The sequence below is a fragment of the Varanus komodoensis genome, unplaced genomic scaffold (assembly GCF_004798865.1).
Source record: "Varanus komodoensis strain SLA01 unplaced genomic scaffold, ASM479886v1 scaffold21, whole genome shotgun sequence".
NCBI classification, from domain to species: Eukaryota; Metazoa; Chordata; class Lepidosauria; order Squamata; family Varanidae; genus Varanus; species Varanus komodoensis.
The window spans coordinates 3,471,806-3,494,483 of NW_025335589.1; positions in this window are offsets into that span (position 1 = coordinate 3,471,806).

Below are 22,678 nucleotides of genomic sequence, written 5' to 3' on the forward strand. Positions count from 1 at the left end.
TTTTTTTAACTTGTCCATTAAGCTAAATACCATGGCATACTTCTATTTGCTATTTAAATTGTTCTACCTGTCTTGAAAATATTTAAAACTGCTCTCCTGTGCATGCTTGTTCATCTCATTTTTATTTCTTTAACCAAAACCATAATGAAGAAAGAAGACAGTCAACTACACAGATTTAAATATATAAATGTCAATACAAAGTGTGTGTGTCTGCATCTATGAAAATACAGCCTGCTAAAAATTATAAACTTCAGACAGCAGGAGAGAAAACATATGTGATGTAAATGTATCCATTTGCAAGTTGGGTCTATATACCACCTGTTTAAATGTTGAAAGTATTCTTAGGTCCTCAGTCCACTGCAAGATAGGAGGTGAGTGTTCACCACCAACATGGTTCCTGTTGACTTTTTAATTTAAGCATCCCTCCTGACTGATATGCATCAAACAGAAGGTTTTTAATTAGTTTTACTGAGTTTCAAATACAGCAGAGGCATTCAACCCTTCGGCCCGCTTGTTTGTATGGGTTGAAGAACACAGATTTCTGTTCAGCTGTGTTTTATTTTTGTATCTAGCTTTGCTCTTTTATTAAACTTGACTCTCCAGGTGTAATTGCCTTGTTCTGCCATCTTACTGTTATTCAAGCATAACTTCCATTATTTGTCAGCAGTAGAAGATTCATGTATATCTTCATTTAACCATGCAGGTTTTACATGCAATCAATTTTAATATATATGTTTTCTACCCAGAGCCATCTGTACTTCGAACACATTGTTCTGAAATAGCCCAGAAGGCAGAATACATTTGGTTAAAAGTTTAGAAGTTAAAAAATAGCCCAGCTTTATCTTACTGTTAACCGTATTGTTCATTTTTAAAAAAAACTTTCCTTACAAATCTCATCTGCACTAAGGAATTCAACCTTTGGTGTTTCTGTGATTGCATTTGCTATATTCATCTGAGCGGGCTATCTGAGTTTGTCTGAGTACTTCCTTCTTCTGAAATGTGGCTACCATGTAAAGGCTGTAGCTCAGTGATTAATTCACTTCTGTTTTATGCAAAAGATGCCAGTCCCTGGCATTCCCTGGCAAGGCTAGGGGAAAGTTTTGACTGAAGTAGAAATGGGTTAATCTCTCAGTCTCCTCAGTCCCTCATTTTTCCAAAGTGAAGCCCTGTTTTTCTGTTTCTGCACAAGTTTGCAGTTTTGCTTGTAGTGCAATCCTATATGTGTCCACTCAAAAGTAATTCCCACTGGGTCTTATTCTTAGGTAAAGGTATACTGGTAACTGTGTATAGCAGTTCAGCCTTGATTTCAGCATTTCTCCCAAGTGTTTTTTTCTAAATATGATCTATCTTTGATCACTATACATTTGTAGTTATAATTCAAAATTTAGAGATGTTTGAACCCTGGAGGATGATTGTGTCTCAGTTTGCATATTGGTTTTGGGAATGTAAATGACGTAGATTCACAAAAATGTGAATGGAATGAATTTCCCCCACATCCTTGTCTGGAGAACAGTACTGAGAAGTATACCAATGGTATGACTTGGTATAAGACACATCCAGTAGCTGTGAGGGAGACAACCAGTTTCTACAAAATAAGATTTAGAATACGGATGTATAACACAGTTCTCTTAAGTTACCCATCATTCTAATGTGTTTTAATTCAAAGAATAATTAACAGTACTGCCTTAGTTTTGTCTACTTAGAAGTAAATTCGTTAAGGTCAATTGAAGTTATTACCAAGTAGGTGAATATAGTATGAAGTACTAAAGTACTTAAGTATTAAAGGTCTACTTAATTATTCTCCACTCACTTCCCTGCAAGATGCTCTTAAAAATTAATATCAGAATTTCCGGCAACTTGATGGAGTTTCCTTGTTGAGAGGATATGAAATAGTCAAGCCCTTTAGATACAGATAAGCACTTGCATGATTTCAGAAAAATGGCACTGCTTCTCAGACCTATCAATTTGCTTTCTCTTTTTTTAAAAAAAGAAAGAACATTTAATTCATCGTTTCACGGAATGCAGCTTCAGATAACACACCCTGAGAGAGCTCTGACTGCAAGAAATGCCCAGGGTTGGTTCAAGATATTTTGCTGACTGGAGCAACCTATGCTCCTCCAAAAAAAAAAAAAAAAAAAGTGGTACTGCAGACATTCTTCCCTCCCTGTATTCCATATACAGAAGCCTACAGGACTGGCACTGAACCTTACTGCTGGTGAGACTGCATCATCCCAGCAACTGCATGTCACACACAGCTTTACCTCCTGACAGCACTGCCCAAGCGTCTCCTGCCTGAGGCAGCCGTGTCCTCCCACCTGACAGTAGAATCGGTCATACAAAATAGCACTTACACTTGTCACAGTGCAGAACAAAGGAAGGCATTTGTCTGTGCTGTCAACATAACTGAGGTGTCTGGCAAGGACCTATGCACCCTGCAGACCATACAGCTTGAACACATGTCTCGGGTCCAGTATCTAAGGGTTTCAGGTAGCAGAACTAGGAAAGATCCCTACTAAAGATTTTGGAAATACTTTGCCAGTCCAAGCAGGCCAGGGTGAGCAGCTTATTGACCACCAGATCTTGCGGGAATACAGTTCCTATCTCCCTAGCCAGACAATGGTGAGAAAGAAGGCAAGTTGCTCTCCAACAAGATCTGAAGATCACATGTTGCCAACTCCTATAAGAGACAATATAGTAGGAAATGTGGACCAGTGGTATGAGGTACTCTCAAGCAAACATTTGCATGTATGTTCCAGGAAGAATGAAACCTATCTATCAGTTCCTTAAATTGCTTTCTATGTTTTCTATTTCCAACTTTGCCTGCAACATGAAACCCAATCAGAAGCACAGGAAATGCAAAATCAAAGCATGCAAAATCAGTTAACTTTGGACTTAATTTTTTCTACCATTTGAAACATTCGTTGCAGAAGCAGCTGCTTTAAAAAACTACTAAATTCTCATGCAACACAAAATTATGTTTTTAGCATGCTTTTAAAAATCACCTGTATTTTCCAGATTGTCTGCCCATTACTGAAATCAGAATATCCCTATATTTTTAATAAAACAACTTTTTGTTTTACAATCAAATGATCCATTAGATGTTGAGTTTTACTTTCCTTAAAGAAATTAGCAGAATTCTATCACCTCAAAGAAATATCTTCTGGTGGTTTAATTAAGAAGCAACACCAGTAGGAATGAATAAGAATTCCATGTCTGTGCATCATCAGAGCAGGCTCCCTCCACTGTCCTGCCAGCAGCACAACTGGGAGTGCATTTAAAAAATACTTCCAAATTCTTGAGCTTTTGTTCACATTCAGACAAGTAACTTTAAAAATATTTATACTATACAATGTGCATTTTTCAGAAGATAAGCATTTTACACTTCAATGATAAAATAGTGCATACCTCCTGAAAATGCATGTGGAATTGTGCACTTTTCCCATTTGAATGAGATGAAATTTGAAAAGTTACAAACAAGAACTGAGAGAAGGTATATTGAACTGTGAAGTGCAGCCCAGAAAATCTGGGTGTTTAAGCATCTCTCTTTCTCCCATCCCTACAAATGGCAACATACTTTTCCCAAAAGCCCTGTGAGAAATTGGCTACATACTATTGTATTTGTATTTCTATTGTATTTCTTTCACCATATATAAACTATTTTTATTGCTTTCTGTGAAATGGATGACAATATCTTCTAGGAAAAGAGTGCCGGTTACAGACCAGATATGACAAAAGAATTTGTTGACTGATGGCTTCCAGTTATACACAGTAAATGCTAAAAGTTTCTTTCATACAATGTTCCATCACAGTTATATTTACATGAATTAAAGGAAAGTATTATTGTCAAATATCTATCGATACTTTATAAAATAGTTGTTGAAATTGAGATAAAATTGCTCTAAAGCTACAGTCCTAGCACAATTACCTAGGATTTAGTTCTGCTGTCCTTCTAAGCAGACTTGCATAAAACACAAACAGGGATATTACTCTCCTTTCCTAATCCATATTCCATCTTCTTTGTATAATTCGGAAATACTTCCATCTATTAATCTGAAGAACCAAGGCTTTCAGTTTGGTTTAGAAGCCTGAAAATGACCACAAAATGATTTTTGGTATCTCATGCAACAATACTAATTTTGAGACATGTGAAAGGTTTACTGAGGCATAAGCTTTAATGGACTAGAGTTAATTTCATCAGATAGAAGAAGCATTATTGTTGCTGCAAAACTCTGGGCAATTCTGTACAACATGAAAAGCCATGATGAAATCTTACACTTGTGAGCCTGTTGTGCTGTCTGGACCCAGTGCTGGAGTTTCTGCATTGCACAATTAGTTTACTGAAAGCATTGATATGATGAAACGTCTGTTTTCCCTGCTTAACTGTGGCTATTTGAGTGGTTTGAACCTGTGATTCGCATTTTACGATTGTTTGTATGGAATTGACCTATGCTGACTTATGAACCCAGCATGTCTCTCTGGAAGTTGATATGGTTGTCTATGTATCCATGCATGCAGTCTCTAAATGAAACTAGTACTGGATGTAACATGTTTGTGCAAATGTGCATGGTACATTCAGCATGGAAGGACCAGGAGTCACCACTGCCTTTGAATACAAGTAGGTTATATGTGCCCATGCTCCTTCCCAAAAATTGCTAAAATAGCCAAGGTCAGAGGGCACCCACCCATGAATGCAGATCGAGTATTCATCCTGCCGCTTCTAGGATCCCATTGATTAGAGGTTTCAGTACTGAGGTTTAACAGGTTTGCATTCTGTAAATGTGCCATATATAGTTTGGGCTGAAAAGCAGGACATTTCAAAAGAAATAGAAACATAAAATATCTAGATGAAAGAATTTCCCATCTTTTTTCAATACATGCATTGAAGCATTCTGACTTATACTTTAAAACAAAACATTTGGACCAAATGCTAACAGTATTACTTGCTAACTGCTTCCAATTATACCATAAGGAATGGCAACCCAGGTTTGATTTAGCATAGCTGGTTCTAATAAACAAAAATAAGTTGAAAGAAGGAAAGAAATCTTTGCAGTAATGTAATACAACACAAATTGAGAAAGCTACATAAATTTAAGTCCATTGTGCCAAATAGCAACTTCATACAATTTGCTTAACTGCATTTCATCTGTACCTACCCTTATAAGCAATGTCCATCCTGCAGTCACAACTTCACAAAGTCCATACTATTGATTTCCATGTCTGGAAAACTACAGGGTTTTGATGAGACTGAAAACTCAGTTTTTTGTTACTTACATATCTGGACTAGAGTGTGTGAAGAAATGCCCTATATATAACAGTTACATAATGTTTATGTAGCTTCTGTGAGGCAATAATATACCTGTGCTGGCCTGAAGGTTGTGTGATAAATCCATTTTGAAGGCAAGAATCCATTGGATACCTGGGCTCAGCTACCCAGATTCTGGTCTGCTTTGGTGCATCCATGAGATTGAGTTCCTGGCAAGCTTGTCCACTGTTTTCATGGTGCTTACCTGGAATCAAAACTGGTGCAAATGCTACACAAGTAAAATCTCTTTTTCACATAACGTGGAACAGCCTTTGTTTGTGTCCTGCACTTGATGTGGAAGAAGGTTGTGCAATTTTCATTCTGTGAGCAATTGTGAACTTCCTCTTATCTCCACCCACTTTCCACCACAGGGCCCTACATGAGGGGGAATCCACAAATACTAGAGGGATGGATTCTGCAGAGCTTTGACACATCACTTTCTGAGGTTTTGTTACAGCTAAAGGCATAGTAGTTACTTAGTGATATTATGAAAGGTTGTGGGGAAACAGTTCTTTCAAATATTGTTCGATAGGTCCTGGATCCGATAATTCAATTTTGATGGGCTGGGGATTCTAGTTAAGGAGGTGCAGCTGGGAATCTGTAGGTTTGTAGCCAGTGATGGAGAAGTTCTGCCAGCTGGTGTGGGGTGTTTTAGAAGGACTAAGAGAAAGCTGAGAGGAAAGGGAATTGCTAAGGCCTGAATAATAAGCTATTCCTTCTTTGTGGAATAACCTTCAATGGCTAGTGAAGAACAGGTGCAGGGAGCAGGTGGCTGTTATGTAAGGAGAGTGCCCTAAGATCTTGGGAAGCAGTTAGTAAAAACTCAGATAAACTTCCAAACAGCCAAAAATACAGTCGTAGGAGCTTTGGTAACATACAACAGTACACAGAAGCTGAAGCTGAATCTGTTTACATGTGTATTTGTTTGGGGTGGAAACAATTTGACCTGATGTTTGAAGGCATACATTAGTGGCATACAGTGGAAAGTCTCTTGAGACTTTAAGTATTGTAACTAAGTGGTCTTTTAAAATAAACACCTAAAATAAATATTTGGAAAACCTGAAGAAACGGTATATGTCTAAAGTAGTGTTTAGCAGAGCAATTCTGTGGCCAGCTAGATAGCATCTAGAGGAGAATAGAATTGTTCAGTTTTCCAGCTCCAGGGCTGGAAAATCATTCTGAACTTAAAATTGCAAATCTGTGCTCAAATTTTCCCACCCCCACAGCCAGCATGGAAATAACCATGCCAGCTGCTTCTCCAAGACTGAACTTGGAAAAGGGGTTTCCTTGTAAGGCAGGGTAGGTAAGTGCAGAGGGGAAAGAACTGGTGCCATCAAGATACAAAGTGCCTTGACAGTGCCTTGGTTCCCTTGCTTCCATAGTAACATGCTGCAGTTAAACAACCATAATCAGCGGTCTAATTGTTTTGCTGAGTGGGAGGATTACAGAGGCAACATCCATTTCTGCTTTTCTTCTAAGCTGCATAAGATGCCCACAATCTCTGAGTTCACACTGGGTTCCAGGAAACTCCGTAGGATCATACCCTTAACAAAGTGAATTGTTCCATAGGTCATCTTTTCCCTATTTCATGCTTAAGCCTTTTATGCCAGCTGCCAGGAGATTTTAAAGTATTCAAAATTCCACTTGGTGGTAGCAGAAAAGGACCTGGTTGTGCACTGTAGTGGCAGAGAACTTCTTAGTCCCTGAAAAACAAGAAACCACAAAGGTGGGCTTGTCCAGTGAAGGAACAGTTGCTTTCTAACTGTGGTCCAGAGGAAATTCACTATTGGGTGAAAAGAATTGTCTTTTCTATTTGGCCTTTCAAAATGGGTAGTTTAAATGTTTTATTGTTTGCGCTATTTAAATGGTCTTGTTTTTATTGTTTTAACGCTTTATTGTTTAAAATGTTGGATACTGCCTTTATGGCTTTTAGCAGGATATTGATATATAAATGTCAATAATAAATAAATAAAATTATGGGACACCATGTGTGAAACTGAGCTTTATAGATTCCTTGAGAGCAACCCATGCAAACTCACTTTAAGACATTTGCCAGCAAATGGTTCATGCAATGCACTTTGTACCAACTGGTCTACAACAAATCTAACATGAACAATTAATTTCAGGGATACAAACATTTAGGGTTTGAGTAGCTCCAACTATTTGTTACATACGTGACACCTCTGATGCATACACTGAGCTCTCCCACCTGTAACACCTTTGGCAATTATTTCATCAAACTGTAGTAACTCATCATTTACTGAAGTGGCTTTGGCAGTGTATTCCTTGTGATTGTATTCTGCATGCTGCTACACTAACATAAAATGAAAGAAAATGGTATACTTCCTTTCCATAAACATCCCTGTCAACCAGCAGAGCTAGCGAACAAATGGTATACATGCCGTGTCCAGTTTAAATGATCGCTGTCCACAGATTAGACTGGCCAGCATGGTCTCAGGCTCTATAGAAGCACTGCCATATGGCTCAACCCAGAAACCAACAGGAAAGCCTGGTTTTATAGGAACTCAGGACACACGTTCAAAAAAGAAACTCTTACTCAGACATTGTCACAGAAAGACACTATGGAGTAGTGGGGAATTGGTAAGCGTGAGGAATCAGTTTTGTTGTTGTTGTTAGTCACGAAGTCGTGTCCGACCCATCGTGACCCCACGGACAACATTCCTCCAGTCCTTCCTGTCCTCCACCATCCCCTGGAGTCCACTTAAACTCACACCAACTGCTTCAGTGACTCCATCTAGCCACCTTATCCTCTGCTGTCCCCTTCTTCTTTTGCCATCTATTGTTCCCAGCATTAGGCTCTTCTCCAGAGAGTCCTTCCTTCTCATTAGGTGGCCAAAGTATTTGAGTTTCATCTTCAGTATCTGGCCTTCTAAAGAGCAGTCAGGGTTGATCTCCTCTAGGAATGACCGGTTTGATAGCCTTGCAGTCCAAGGGACTCACAGGAGTCTCCTCCAGCACCACAATTCAAAGGCCTCAATCCTTTGGCGCTCAGCCTTCCTTATGGTCCAGCTTTCACAGCCATGCATTGCAACTGGGAAAACCATAGCCTTGACTATATGCACTTCTGTTGGCAGGGTGATGTTTCTGCTTTTTTGTATGCTATCTAGATTTGCCATGGTTTTAGAGATGGGAATTTGTTGGATTCCCTGGGCTCAGGAGGGCTACAGAGGCAACCCTCATTATTGCTTTTCTTTGATGCTGCAGAAGATGCCCAAGACCTCTTTGCTTTCTTACAACCATAAGCCCTGAGTGTTTGTGTGGGCGTCGGTCAGGAATTGAGCCTCATGTGAATGTTGTGCAAGCCGTACCCCTTCTGCATACGTGACTTGCAGCCTTGTTTGTGCTGCACACGCAGTGCAAAAAGGTTGCTTGTTGTGCAACAAGACTTCCATAAGCAAGCATTCTCAGGCATTCTCCCAACTCAGTTCACTTCCTAAATAAAGGCCAAGCATGAGGACAAGTTCAGAAGAAATAAGAGGGCTGGATTCTGGGGTGAATCATTACAAACTTAGTGGAAAAACTGTTGGACATGGACTGAGGAATTTACAGAAGTCTATTCAACAGTGCAGCTTACTGGGTAGCCCCATCCAGTTTCCTTTCTCCCAGTTGAGCTTATTTCACTGAGCTGCAGGGGTGAAAGCAGGGTAATCTCTAGGAAAGTCATCCTGAATACCAGCAAAAAATGTTAGAATAAAATTCAATTAGAATATGTCTTGTCATCAGAATTCTTCTTGATAATAGGTGAATCAGAAAACTTGATATGTAATTAGTCAGATGTGCTAACTCAAGATAGCCAAGCAGTTATTTCTACCTCTGTACTGGGAAAAGCACATAAAACAAAGAGATCAAATGTCATGCAGCCACTGCTTGGTAGCTCAGACCAAAACCTTAAAGAGTACAGTTGAAGTTTACACGTCAAAATCCTGACAACTCTTTATGCAAAGCACTTTTAGTGGAACAAAATACAAGCCATATTGAGAATCCAACTGTAGTACAGCTGAGCCTTTGTAGGAGTTTAAAACCTATTACTTATTTATCTACAATCTTATCTGGGGAACTCTACTAACTAGTAAACAGACAGCTTTAGGTAAGTACTTATGAGAGAATGAGGACAGAGCTCATAAATAATGACAAAAACAATGTAATACCAACATCTGGCTCATTCCAATATGGTCAGCTATTATTTAATGGAAACAGATTCAAATTAGCAATGTATACTGTGTCTGCAGGTTGTTGATCTTTATCCCAGTCTTCTACATTCCGTTATTTTAATAGCATAATCACTATAAAGGGCAATGTTACATTCAATCCATGTGAAAAGAAATTTGCAAGCACTTGCATTTAATTTCTAAATGGCCATTCAGGAGCTTAATCTTAGATGAGAGTAAGCAATTGCAATATGTCTGAAGGATGCACTGGCCCCTCTGAAATCATGCAGCAGTCACAGCCCTATTCTACCAGCAGAATTGGCCAGAGCCATTGAAAACAGGATGCATGCCTTATTTTCCAGCAGAAGCAGGCTTCTGACCACCTGTCAAACAGTGGTTTGGCCAGCTGATGGATGCCCCATGCAACAGAGAAGCAGGACGCACATTCCCCATGTTTCCGCCATCCTTTATTTCTCAGCAACATTGCTGGTATTTCAGTGGCAGCAGGAAGCAGAGAGGCTGCACAAACAGCCATGGTGGTCCACATGTGGCCCAGATTGCCCACCCCTGATTTCATCCAATTCATTTGGCAGCCAGATACATGTGGAACCTACCTGTACTTGATTTGGGGCAGGGCATAATAGATTAGACATTATTCACACAGCTAGCAGTTATACAGTTTGTCTGGGTTTGTTTTTTTAACAGATAGGGTCCCTGTTCTAGATTGAAACCCTGGAAAATGGATAAGGATTTAATACATTGCCTCTGCTTAAGTCTCAATCAAATCCCCATTTCTCATGACTGCTGTTTGCATGGTTGAAATGCTGCAAGGCACAACGAGTTAATTCCTCCCATCCCCTGCCAGGATTCTAGTCAAAATGAGAGTCCTGGTACTCAATCTAAAAACCTCATTCAGATTCACACAATTACTGCTTGCACAAATGGCATCACACCCAGTTTCACCTTTAGTGGTGAACAAAAGCGTGCATGCTCAAAGACATTGTTTTTACCATTCTCTTGTTCCAGAAGATATGGGGAAATTAAAAAATCTGAGATAAGGTGTTATGACTTAAGGTACACTATAAATGCATAACCAGTGATTTTTATAGTAGGGTTGTCAGATACAGGTAGATCCACTGCATAACTGAAAAGTGTTGTGTGCAATAATCATTGAGTTTAAATATTGCAGACAATAAATCATGTTGTGAAATCATTGAAATGCATTAACTTTTCAAATGTTCAGTGCAGAAACATTTTCATGTCAAATGCTATTTCCCAAGTTCCACATCTGAATCTACTTTCGTATGCTATAAGAAATTGTATCTTCCCACAATGATGGAAGTGAATAATAAAATTTTAATTAAATACAGCAATCTTAGAGCTGAGCCAAACTATTTATTTTCACTTTCCTCTCAAATTTCTGGCATTTCTAATCAGGAGTAGCTATAGAATCCCAAAAAGGGAGTGACACAAGTTCCCCAAAGCCTGCCAAAGTAGGGACACCATACCTTTCCTTGCCTCCAGTCAATCCTAGCTCTCTCTTTCAGCCATAATGGTTAAATTTGGCTTCTGTTTCTGGCAGCTGCATGACTTGAATAACAAGTGCTAAATGCAACCCTGATGCCCTCATACAGGGCCAGTCCGAGTCATTCTGTTTTCTGACACTGAGAAGAAAATGACCCCCTGTTGGCCTAGCACTTGCCAAGCCAAGGTAGAATTCCCAAAGCTATTTTGTTATTGTAGACAGAATATCCCATCAGCATATCTCCTAGACAGTGAGAATATATCAAGGCTATAATCCTGTGCATTCTTACCTTGAAGGAGATCTCCTTAACACATTGGAGTTACTTTTGAGTATATAGGCATAAGATTGCATGGTAAATAATGATCTATGTGTTGTGCCCTTTCATGATACCTGAAGTCAACTGTTAGAGGTACAGCCTGACCTGCATACCCTAATGCAAGCTTTCCAGTAGCATTTAGCTGATATCTGTTATGGACTGCATGGACACAAATAATGTTCCCAAATCACAACCTCAGTACAAGGATCTCCCCTGAACAGCGGGGTCCCCCAAGGTCTTCTGTTTTTTAACCTGTTCTTTAATGATAGGTGTTAGGCAGAAGCAGTGAGGTGACTAAGTTTGCTCTTGAAGAAAGTTTGTTTTCAAAAATGATCTCTCCAAGCCAGGGGAGTGGATATGAAAATAGACATTGGATTCAGTGTAAGATGGATACAGATGTAATAATGGTAAATCAGAAATTCTTCTCAGCCAGAGATTGTTGTAATATTTCGAGCAGGACTGTTAGGAAGACACCTGTGAGGTTATTCTTACCATATTGTTCATGTTTTGTTTTCTGTTAAGCCAAAGCAAATAATTCTGATTTTCCTCTTTCAACATATACTTCCTACCACTTCTTGTCTTCTTCTGTGAACTTCCTGGTCTCCCTGTAAACACAGTGTTCAGATGTGTACGGGACATGAAAATACATGCATATATATCCTTGAAAACAAAGATCCAAGAATCATTTGAGCTGTCTTTTTCAAAAGATTTCAGATTTGCAGATGGTCACTAGTAAGCCATATGGTATTAAAAAAACATATATCCTTTTATGCTAGCATCATATTTCAAAGAGTTACTTAACGTCATCACGTAGGGGAAAGTGTCAAGAAGAAGGGATCCAGTGGGAACATTAGCAAATTCCTATGCATTTTAAAAATCCCAAAGTTGTTTTCATGATCACTAACTTTTAAAATGAACTTCAAAATTGTCATCTTCTTTATCAGTCCCTACTATGTCTGCATGAACAATGAATGGATATAAACATGTGGCAGAACGAGAAATGATGGCATTTGTTGCATAACAGGGTAAAATACAATGTGTGCTATGTATCACTGCCTTTATGCTTTTTAGAGGATAAGGCAGCATCTGAATGTTACTAAAGAAATCAAAATCCTGACTTTTGGACTCTAGGAAAATTCACTGCCATTTTCCCGGAGAGCCCATCCAATACAAGATGGTGTCATAGAGCTTTCCAGTCTTGACCCTATCAGCATCTAGATGTGGAGATGTGCATATAGAAAACCAATGCATGTAGACTACGATGCATATAGATTTCCATTTGAGCTGGACTAGGATAAAAATCTATATATGCAGGATTCCCCTGTACGGTAAGTATGTATCTGCCAGTTCAGTTAGATATATCATTTGATTTGTAAACAGACAGGTGAGATTATATGTGTGCAATATTTGTCTGAAGGTAGCAATTAATATACAATATATATTGTGAATTCCACTGTGAGCTTATAGGCAAATCTAGTTTCCATTTCACAGCTGGAAGAACTGATCAAATGCCTTAGACTAGTATTAAATGTACATGATTTACAACTGCTTGACAGTTTGAAGGGCTACTTTAAACTATCAATGGTGGTCATGGGGCAAGTTTCCAAAATTAAGGGTATTGAAAAAGGAATAAGGAGGCAACAGCCCATTATGCGCTATATTGATTTTCTTTGACACAAATGTATTCTGCAACCCAGCATAGTGATTCTCCTTGATGCAACTAATTTACAGTAATAAAAATGAATAGAGAATGGCAATTTTGGATTGTGCTGCAGTAAATTTTAATCAGAAATAATAATAATTCTTAATAAAGGAACTCTGAAGCTGCTATTCTGGCCTTTGGCTTTTGTAAGGCTGAAGGAAATGATATGACCTTTGAAAAGCATATGAAGTCAGAGTTTTTATGAGTCTTAATCAAGTGCGATGGGCCCTGATCCCAGAGTTATACTAACAACAGTTTCCAAGGGAATAACCCTGATCCCAAAAAAACAGAAGCTTGGAACTCCTTAAAGACTTGTTAAAAACTTTGAAGTTAAGTGCCTTTGTTAGTTTTGCTAAGACCAGGGTATATTTAATGCTGTGCAAAACATTATCTTATATTTTTATTTTTATTTTTATTTATTAAAACATTTTTATGCCGCCCCATTCGCCGAAGCCTCGGGGCGGCTTACAACAAATATTCTTTTTATCATTCTCATTCAATTTAATAGAAAACATTTTTTAAAGAAATTCAAAGGAGATTTTGGAATAGTTCTCATGCATGGGTTCAAGGTACTTGTCCTTAGCTTACTTACAAGGTGGTTCAGGAGCACATGTCACAGACTTGACTTTCATTGTAGAACCATCACATAAGCCACCTGTGCCTCTTCAGCTTCCCACACTTCAATTAAAGTCCAAGGGAATGCACCATGAGGTAACTCCTTCATCAGTCCTTTCCAAATCAGAAAGCCCTGAAAGCTGTTCAACAAGCCCAACTGATGGTGAGCCCTCCTGTGAGAAACTGTAGGGAATTTCCAGCACTCTTGACAGAAATTATCATCCCTCTACCACACCTCATTTCTCTGCCCAAAAATAGGGTGCCAGTTTTGAAAGGCCATATGCACACATCTGAGCAGAGCAATCCTATAGCCAGACAGAGTCTAAAGGGCCATAGGATGCTTTGGATTCCCAGCTCCAAGGTCTAAAAGTACTCCAGATCCCCCCCCCCCCCCCTCGACACACACACAGAGCCAGCATGGGAGCAGTTTAGCCAGCCCAATCTCTGAAAGCATAAGACCAACCTCAGAAAAGAGCAAACAGAAATTCTAAGGGGGAGAAGAGGAGATTGGGTCTGCTAGGACCTGACATATTCTGGTGATGCTCCAACCTAACTTAATTCATTGGAAATATCATTGATGTACAAGTTAAGCTAGAACACACTTAAGAGCCCCATTCAGTCCTTCCAAAAGGTATAGAATGAATTCGAGAGGAACAGGGCATGCGTTGTGCATGGTATCTCTTTTTCTGATCTGCACACATCCAACCGTTGCCTTTTTATTTATTTATTTTTCAATTTATATCCTGCCTTTTTCCAGCAAAGGGCTCAAGGCAGCTTACATCATTATCCTCCTCCATCTTATCCCCACAACAACAACCCTGTGAGGCAGGTTGGGCTGAGAGTCTGTGACTGGCCCAAAGTCACCCAGTTGGCTCCATGGCTGAGCAGGGACTAGAACCCAGATTGTCTGAGTTCCAGTCCCATGCTCTTAACCACTACACCACACTACACCTTTTGAACTGTACCTTTGTGGAGGTATTTATAGTACTACGTATGACAGATAACTATGCCTTTTCAGAGCTCCTAATTGTGTACAAAACTCTTAAATGGATGGTGGGTTGGGGATAGTAAGAACTGGATAATCAGTGAGGATCTAAGGAAAGCTCATTGAGGTTCGCTAGCTGGATTCAGACAACATTATAACCAATTGTCAAGGGCTGAGTATGACTGAGTTCCCACAGCAAAAATTAGCCATAGTAGCTTATAAACCATGGACGATTTCTCATGTTGTCTAGAGTGCCTGTGCATGGTTAATAAACCAGGTTGCTGAATTTTGACAATACAACAAGCCACCCCTGGTTTACGAGCAACCCAGGTTTATCATGTTTTGTGAACCTTATGTGGGTATTGAGTATCATTTGTTGTGAATTGTTGTTGAAACATTGGTTGTCATGTTGTCTGAACCCAACCACAAGAACATGCTATGGTTTGTCAACCACAAGCAACCTGAAAATCACAACCTAACAGCACTGAATGGGTTCTCTTCACTGGTTGCACATAGTTAAGAAACCATGGATTGTTAGCATGACCAGGTTCAGATAAGATAGCCCATTGTGCAACAAGAACTCATGGTCAACACTTCATTGTGTTTTACCATATTGTCTGAACCCAGTCTGAGTTTCATCGTATAAATTAGTGTGCCATATTCCCCTTCTGACTGTGAGCTCCTCCCCTCTACCACCGGATCAGGAAAAGTACATTTGGGTACATATTTTTAAAGTATGCACTTTTCCCCACTTTCTTTTGTAAACAGAAGAAATCCCCACTTTATACCTTTTGTAAACAAGATTCACAAACTTGGGACTACAGTACTTCCAATAAACTGGCTAGGGACATGAGTTTAAATCAAACTTAGTGTTACCCAGAGCAGACCCCTGGATTTAATATAATTTAAATTAATCATGACTAGGGATGTGTTTCTGTTTTCGGGATAGGAATCTGTCAGATTTCCTGGGCTTAGCTGCCTGGGCTTCAGTCCGCTTTGCTGTGGCCCTGAGCCCAAGTTCTGGCAGGCATGCAAGTGGTGTCTCTCTTCCATTCCATGTGCAGCAGTCTGTATTGTAATGGACAATAGGTTAAAGGTTTCTCCGCTAGGGAAGGGTTAACACTTGATACAGAGGCCCAGCTGCTCCAGCCAGGTGATGATGCAAGGAAAGCAAGGTGCCAAGGCCGCTGGAGGGCTCGATAGTGCCAGGAATGTAAAAAGCTCTAAGAAACTATACATTACTTCCAATGACAGAACCATTAACGCACCCCTCCAAGGTTGGAGATTTTAGGCCTAAAGGGTATACAGTTCTCACCTGGGAAATGTCAGGAGATGTCACCCCATAAGTCATCTGGCATAAAAGTTGGGGACTGATCAAAGGTTCCTCTCGAGGAGAGGTTCCCTGTTATTTCAGGAAGCTGTGCCAAAGAGCACTGCTATTCTACAAAGGAGAAGGCTATGTTGGGTATTGTACATGGGGTTCGTTGTAGCAACAGCTAGCTTTGTTATTTTGAGTCCGAGGTGGCCAACTGGCCCAGTGGGGTCTTGAGGGAGCTAAAACTGTGTGATTCCAGTGGCATTGCTGCTCTTCAGCTCCCTGTTCTCCAGCCCTATCCTGTTTATCTTGTGTTTTAATAAATAAGGTTTCCCCAACACATGGATTGCTGTGTGCTGAATCCAGCCCCAGGATTCAGGGAGCAGGGTGAAAAGTCAACCCTGCCAACTGCGAGGAGGTAGGGACTCTGAGACTGCTGATTGTTACATTGATTTGTGCTGCCACTCATAATGCAGAAGGTTGTTCATTGCACAACCTTCATTCCATGGCCATTTGTTCAGTTTGGCTCACTTTCTAAGACTGGGCCAAGAACAAGAGGAAATCCATGAGTACCAGTTGGACATTTTCCACTAAGTTTCATCCCAACCTTAACCATGACTTCCTTAAGCCCTATTTATTTCTGTTGGTCTGCTCAGTTAAGTCTAGAGCTGGATGCACTCACAGGTTCCATCTCTATAACATACATACATACATGCACACACACACACAAACACACACACACAAATTGTACAGTCTTTGTTTTTAAAATCTGACCTAAGTCATGAACGAATGAACTTTAATGATAGGACAGTAAATGACTGCAGTGAAAATAAAGCCTGTGTGATGTAGTGGTTAAGAAGAGGAATGGGATACTCAACCAAGGAGGTAATTGGTTGACCTGGGGCAGCCACAGACTCTCAGCCCAGCCTACCTCACAGGGTTATGTGGTAGGGATAAGACTGAGAGAAGGAGAAAGAGACTCACATAAGCCACCTTGAGTTCATTGAAAGGAAGAAAGATGAGATATAAATATGGCATGTTGTGCTTGGAAACTTTCTTGAGTTTGTCAATTGTCTTACTTCTGCAATGATTTGTATACACCCCTGCACTGCAATGCACTGCAGCTATAATAGAATGTGTGTTTATCTGAACATACAATTGAGATATTATGTAGTGTCATGACTTTAACTGTCTTGATTGTTATATAACAGTTTATCACTATAATTTGCCTTCATAGAATCAAATTAGATGTAACCTAGATGTAATCATACTTTTGAATCCTGGACTTGGAACTGCAGTATCATCTGTGTTGCAAAAAGCAAATGTAGAAGGGCCTGATTCAAACTGGGACTGAGGATAAAATATAACAATTTCCCTTTCCATATTCTTTCTCACAGCTATTTATTTCAATTTTTAAAAGAAGCAGTGAACAACTAGGAGGATTATTTTCAGTGGGAAAATAGTGCATGGAGAAAACATTTAAGTCATTTGTACCTTCCTTGTGAGCCTGCTATCTACCTCTCTCCCTCCCGCCCTCTCTCTCTCCCACACACACACACACCAACTACTTTTCATAAAAAATGACATAGGCCCAACTCTAAGCATATATTTTTTAAAAAATGAAATTGGATCACATCCGGTTTGACCCTGAGGAACTAATGGGTGATCAAAGGCTTAACAAAAGGAACTGGATGGTCTTTAATGGCTTAGATTCTCTCTTTAAACTTTGAAATATCACTCTCATCAGCATTGGAGAGAGCTGGGAGTTTGCAACAATTGCTCTTTGGGGATGTTTTCCAGGGTGGTTAATCTACTTGAAAGGCAGGCTCTGAGATCAGTGTTTTGCTAGAACAGAAAGCAGATGCAGTAAGAAACTAGAAGCAAACAAAGCAGTAGGTACAGCAGAACTCAGCTGCTTTGATGACCATTTGGCACCATGATGTTCTTTTGGAAAAGTGAAGCATGATCCATAGCTGTGCAGACTGCTTTGAGGAGTTTGCCTCCCCAATGTTCTGCTTGTATATTTGCAGATAAACAGATATTACATTGACAGTGGCTCAGTACACTTCTTCTCTCTACCCTGCCTGTGGACTGCATGAGTTGCCTATGTACCCTTGCCGTGCATAGGTTGCCATGTCATCTGAACCCAAAGGGTGGCTTCCAAACAACCTGAACCCTATAAAACACACACAGAAAGAGAGAGAGAGATTCTGAGATGGTTTGAAGCTACCCATACAGCATCCCTCACATTTTTGAGGCAATAAAGTAAACTGTGCCCATGAAGACAGTTATGTAAATCATACAGTACGTGACCAGCATGCACAGGATGAAGAAAATAAGCCACCATTGCCTATTTTCACCACTGATCATAAGAACTTGGCCAATATGTTTCCATTATTCTTTTGCTACCACTGAAATTAATCCTGTCCCATTTTTACTGTTTGAAGAACTGGGCAGCTCCTGATCATGCATCGCAGCAGCAGCAGCACCCATCAATGTCAAAAGCAGTTTAACTCTGCCCATGGCTAGAGCAAAATTCAACATATGGGGAAAATTCTAATGAACTACCAGAAAACTAGACATCTGTATACTTGTTCCAATATTTGGGTTTCCCATTGTCAGATTGATGAATGAGATGGTTATGCCTTTATCTGCTTCTGGATATCTTCCATTTCAACAGGCCCATTTCATGTTTTTACCACCAGCATTTCCACTAGATTTCATCCAACATTTCAGAATGACAGTTACTTCAACAACTGGCTTCACTGGAAGCATGTTATTGCTTCTAAGCTGCATTGTCACCCTGCTGTTCTTCATCACAAAAGATTATACCATTTTAGGTTATTTTAAAACCTGTACTGGAGTACTGGTTTCACAGTTCTTTTTAGAGAAAAAACGTGGGTCAGAAGGGGTGAAAGTCATGCTCCCATTTTATATAATTTTCCAATGCTAAATCCTCTGGCTAGTAGGCAATATAAAATGGCAATAAATTTGGAATGGTGTCTATTTTAAGATTCATCTTACTTATTTATATGGTTGTCTGCTCCACGTTAAATTGTCATCAAATTGTTTACTAGTTGCGTTTCACTTTTATGTTTTGATAGTATAGTGAGATATTATTGCCATAAATTCTTGCAGTGTAACTATGCTTGTAAAGTTCTCCTGGTTGGATACCTGCATACAATTAGTGCTTTGGGTGTTTACTGTGACTTTCATATGAATCTTTAAACAGATATTTCAACTGAGCCCCTCACCCCAATTCCAAGGAAATATGATCATCTAACGGCAATAAATTTTGTCCTTTATAACATTATCCACATGAGAGAATGTGCCTCAGCCATTAGTGTTTTGTTCTGTATTAGTTACTACAATCATTATTACAATGCATATTAATGGCAAGCAATTTATTAGAGTCCAGGAATCCCTAGAAGGATCTAAGAAAAAAAAATCTTGTGCTATCTCCCACATTGTTTAACATGTTCTTGGCCTAGACCAGACTCCTATGCCAAAGTGAGCAACTTCTTGACCTCCAGGTGTTGTTGGACACAAGTCTCATCAGGCTTAGCTAGCACAGACAATGATGAGATATGTGTGAGCAACATCTGGACTCCCAGCACCTGTGGTCCATATGTGGTCTAGCAACATCTGGACTCCCAGCACCTGACCTCTGCCCATGAGAAGATGGTGGAAGTGGTGATGTACCTGAAAGATCCCTACCTGAAAGACAGACAAATGTATCGGAGTCCACAAAGTGGTCTGCAAAAAATTAATAAACATGAAAAATTGGATTCTGCCATATAGCAGTCTTATGGGAAAAGATGGTATATACAGTGAACAACTGAGGTACAAAGAGCCAGAAGGCACCTGCCTGTTTTCTTCCTCATTCTCTGACATACTTGTACAGAGTATATAAGAAAGCACTAACATGTTCAGACATGTGAAAAATAAAGCCTTACTTTTATTGACTTTGTTTTCAACATAAACATTGCCTTCTTTAACCATACCTGACATTCAAAATAACTCAAGGAAAACCAAATGACAGTTACAAGCAACCATTATAGTTAAAATGATGCTCAAAGACTCTTAGACATTTTGGACAGATCTTTTCCAATACTCCTACCCTGGCCTTGTTCCACTGCTCTTGAAAACACAAATAGAAGAATGACAGGAAACTTGACTGTCTCTAAGTCCCTTCTCTAAATCCACCATGAATTACTTTGCTTTTATTCCACTGGTGAAGAGAAACAATATGTTACATAATTGATGTCATTTTCCATTATGGAATTGCATTAAGATTGCAAACTTGTCTCTAAATGGGCACACTAGATGTTTTCAAAACAAAATGAGGCATTAAAAAAATAATGCAAGAAAATTGAAGCTATAATCCTACATACAACCACAGGACAACAAGTCCTACAGATCTTAGAGAAGCTTCCTTCAGAATAGCTAGTATAAAAATGCACCATAAGAAAGGAAGGTTAAAATGAATTGTGGTTATTTTACACATACATTCTATGAGCACACTGTGCACCAAATTTTAATACGAAAGTTCATGAAAACTACACTCTCTGAATTGCAGACACCATTGTAAGCATTTTCACATGATTTTTCCTAATATATACATTTTGTACATAATTTTGCCCTATATATGTTTTTTTCCAAGCCTTTTTTCTAGTGTAATGCACTAGAAAAATTCTACAGATTTTCACTAATATATTTGTTTGTTTTACTGGAAAGGTATTTGCAAATTCAGAAAAACGTGAAAGTGAAGGATAATTATTTTGGTTCATATATTGATTTGAGATGAAATTAATCAGATTCACATTAAAATACAAGGTGATTTTTTTTCATTCCAGCAAACATTTTTTTCTCAATCAGGGAGGAGGCAACAACATCATCATGATCTTGAGTACATCCTCCTCTGGTACAGGTTTCAAGTTCTGATTGTAAGTAGCCCTTAAACCTGTTTCCTGATTCAGACATCATGGAAAATTGTAGTCTAAAATGGAAGGAAGGAAGAAGGAATTTTGCTCCACAACCAAGCATGCATGAAGAAAACAGGGTGATGTATGTGAAATCAGCAGATACCAAATGTAGGAGTATACTGAGAATTGTTGTTTATGACAATTCTACAAATTCCTGTGTTTTATATTTTAACTATGGTAAATTTGGGTAGAGTCAAATCAGAGGATTAGGCTTCCTACCATTGTTATAGTCTGCCAATTCCCTTGTAAAAGTGGTGGATCTCACCAATTCCATTCTGCAAATGGGCCCCACTACTTGCACAAGGAAGATTCAGTCTTCAGATTTCTAAGGTAAAGCACAACATATTTCCCAAGATGTGTAGAAATACTGGTTTCTAGAAGGAGGAAGATTGGCAGAAGTCCCTTATATGACCTGCACAGGCCTGCCAACCTCCAGAAATAAGTGTTCCCATTCATTTTTGGTTGCTCCGGAAGTGCTAAATTGCCATTAAACCCAACCAGGATGGGGTAGGGGGGCTACTTGCACAATGGACTTGTTATGGCATAAGGGAGTCAATGGAAGTATAAGTCCCCCATTTGATTCTGTCCTTGGTTTTTTAACTGTTTATAACCTACCCACAGAAAATTGGTTATTGGGTAGATCAAATTATGGAGTGGTCTGTTAGAGTGAGCTCTTACACCTAAACCAGACAATAGGCCAAGCATAAACAACTGCAACCCTTCACATAATTCAGCCTATGTTTCCTGTAATCCCTCTGCATTGGCTATGTTAGTTAGGACTGATGAAAGTTGCAGATCAAAGCATCTAAAGGACATAAGTTGTCCTCCTCTGCCTCAGGTTCTCCCTGCACAATCAGGAACTCAGCAAATGTCAGATTTGCCAGCTATGTCTATCTAGTCTTCCTGCCAAAGCCTGAAGAGGTCCCCTGAGCTTGCAAAAACAGGAGGTCAGCCAACAAGTGGAATCCTGCTTGCCTTCTCCACAGGTTCACTGACCATGTGGTAGCTCATCTGAAAGCTCTTGCAAGAACTTGAACTTCCATGTCAGAATATTCTGGACCCATGACACAGGCAATTCCATTTTGTTGAATTTTGGATAATGGGGTGGTGATGGTTCTTGTTCTGCATGCTCAGTTTTGGTGTACCTCTTCCTGAACCTCACTTCCCCTTCCCCTTTATGGCTGTGACACTTGAGGTAACAGCCAGATATCATCATCACTTGCTACTTGCTTCTTTTTCTTTCTTTTGCCTGTATGCTGCAGGAGGCTTCCATTATGGGGGCTACTTCCACTTTGCTATTACCAGAATCCTCCTCCTCCCTTTCTTCTGCTTTGTGTGATGATGCTGCCATAGTGGCAGCAACAATGATACCCACAGCAGAGCGGCAGGATATCTCACAGCACTGGGCTCTTCAGAGCTGGACTTCAGAGTCTTTCAATATATTCATGTTAAGTGTTCTGTGGAAAGTAATATTTAACATGAAAATATCTGTAGACTACGTAAAAACTATGTAGGCTTCGGCAAGGGGCAGCATAGAAATGTTCTAATAAATAAACAAACAAACAAACAAACTTATTTGCCACATGCTCCATAATGACCTTGTACATGGAATATGGAGTATTTTCCAAAGGACTTTCTGATAAGATGGAAAATACCCTTTAACTTCAGCTTCCTAGCTTCATAGGACAAGCTAGGGGCTCTCAGACCAGTTCATGAAAGAGTGTACTCTATGACAGAGTTCAGTGGCATGATCCATCAAAGAAA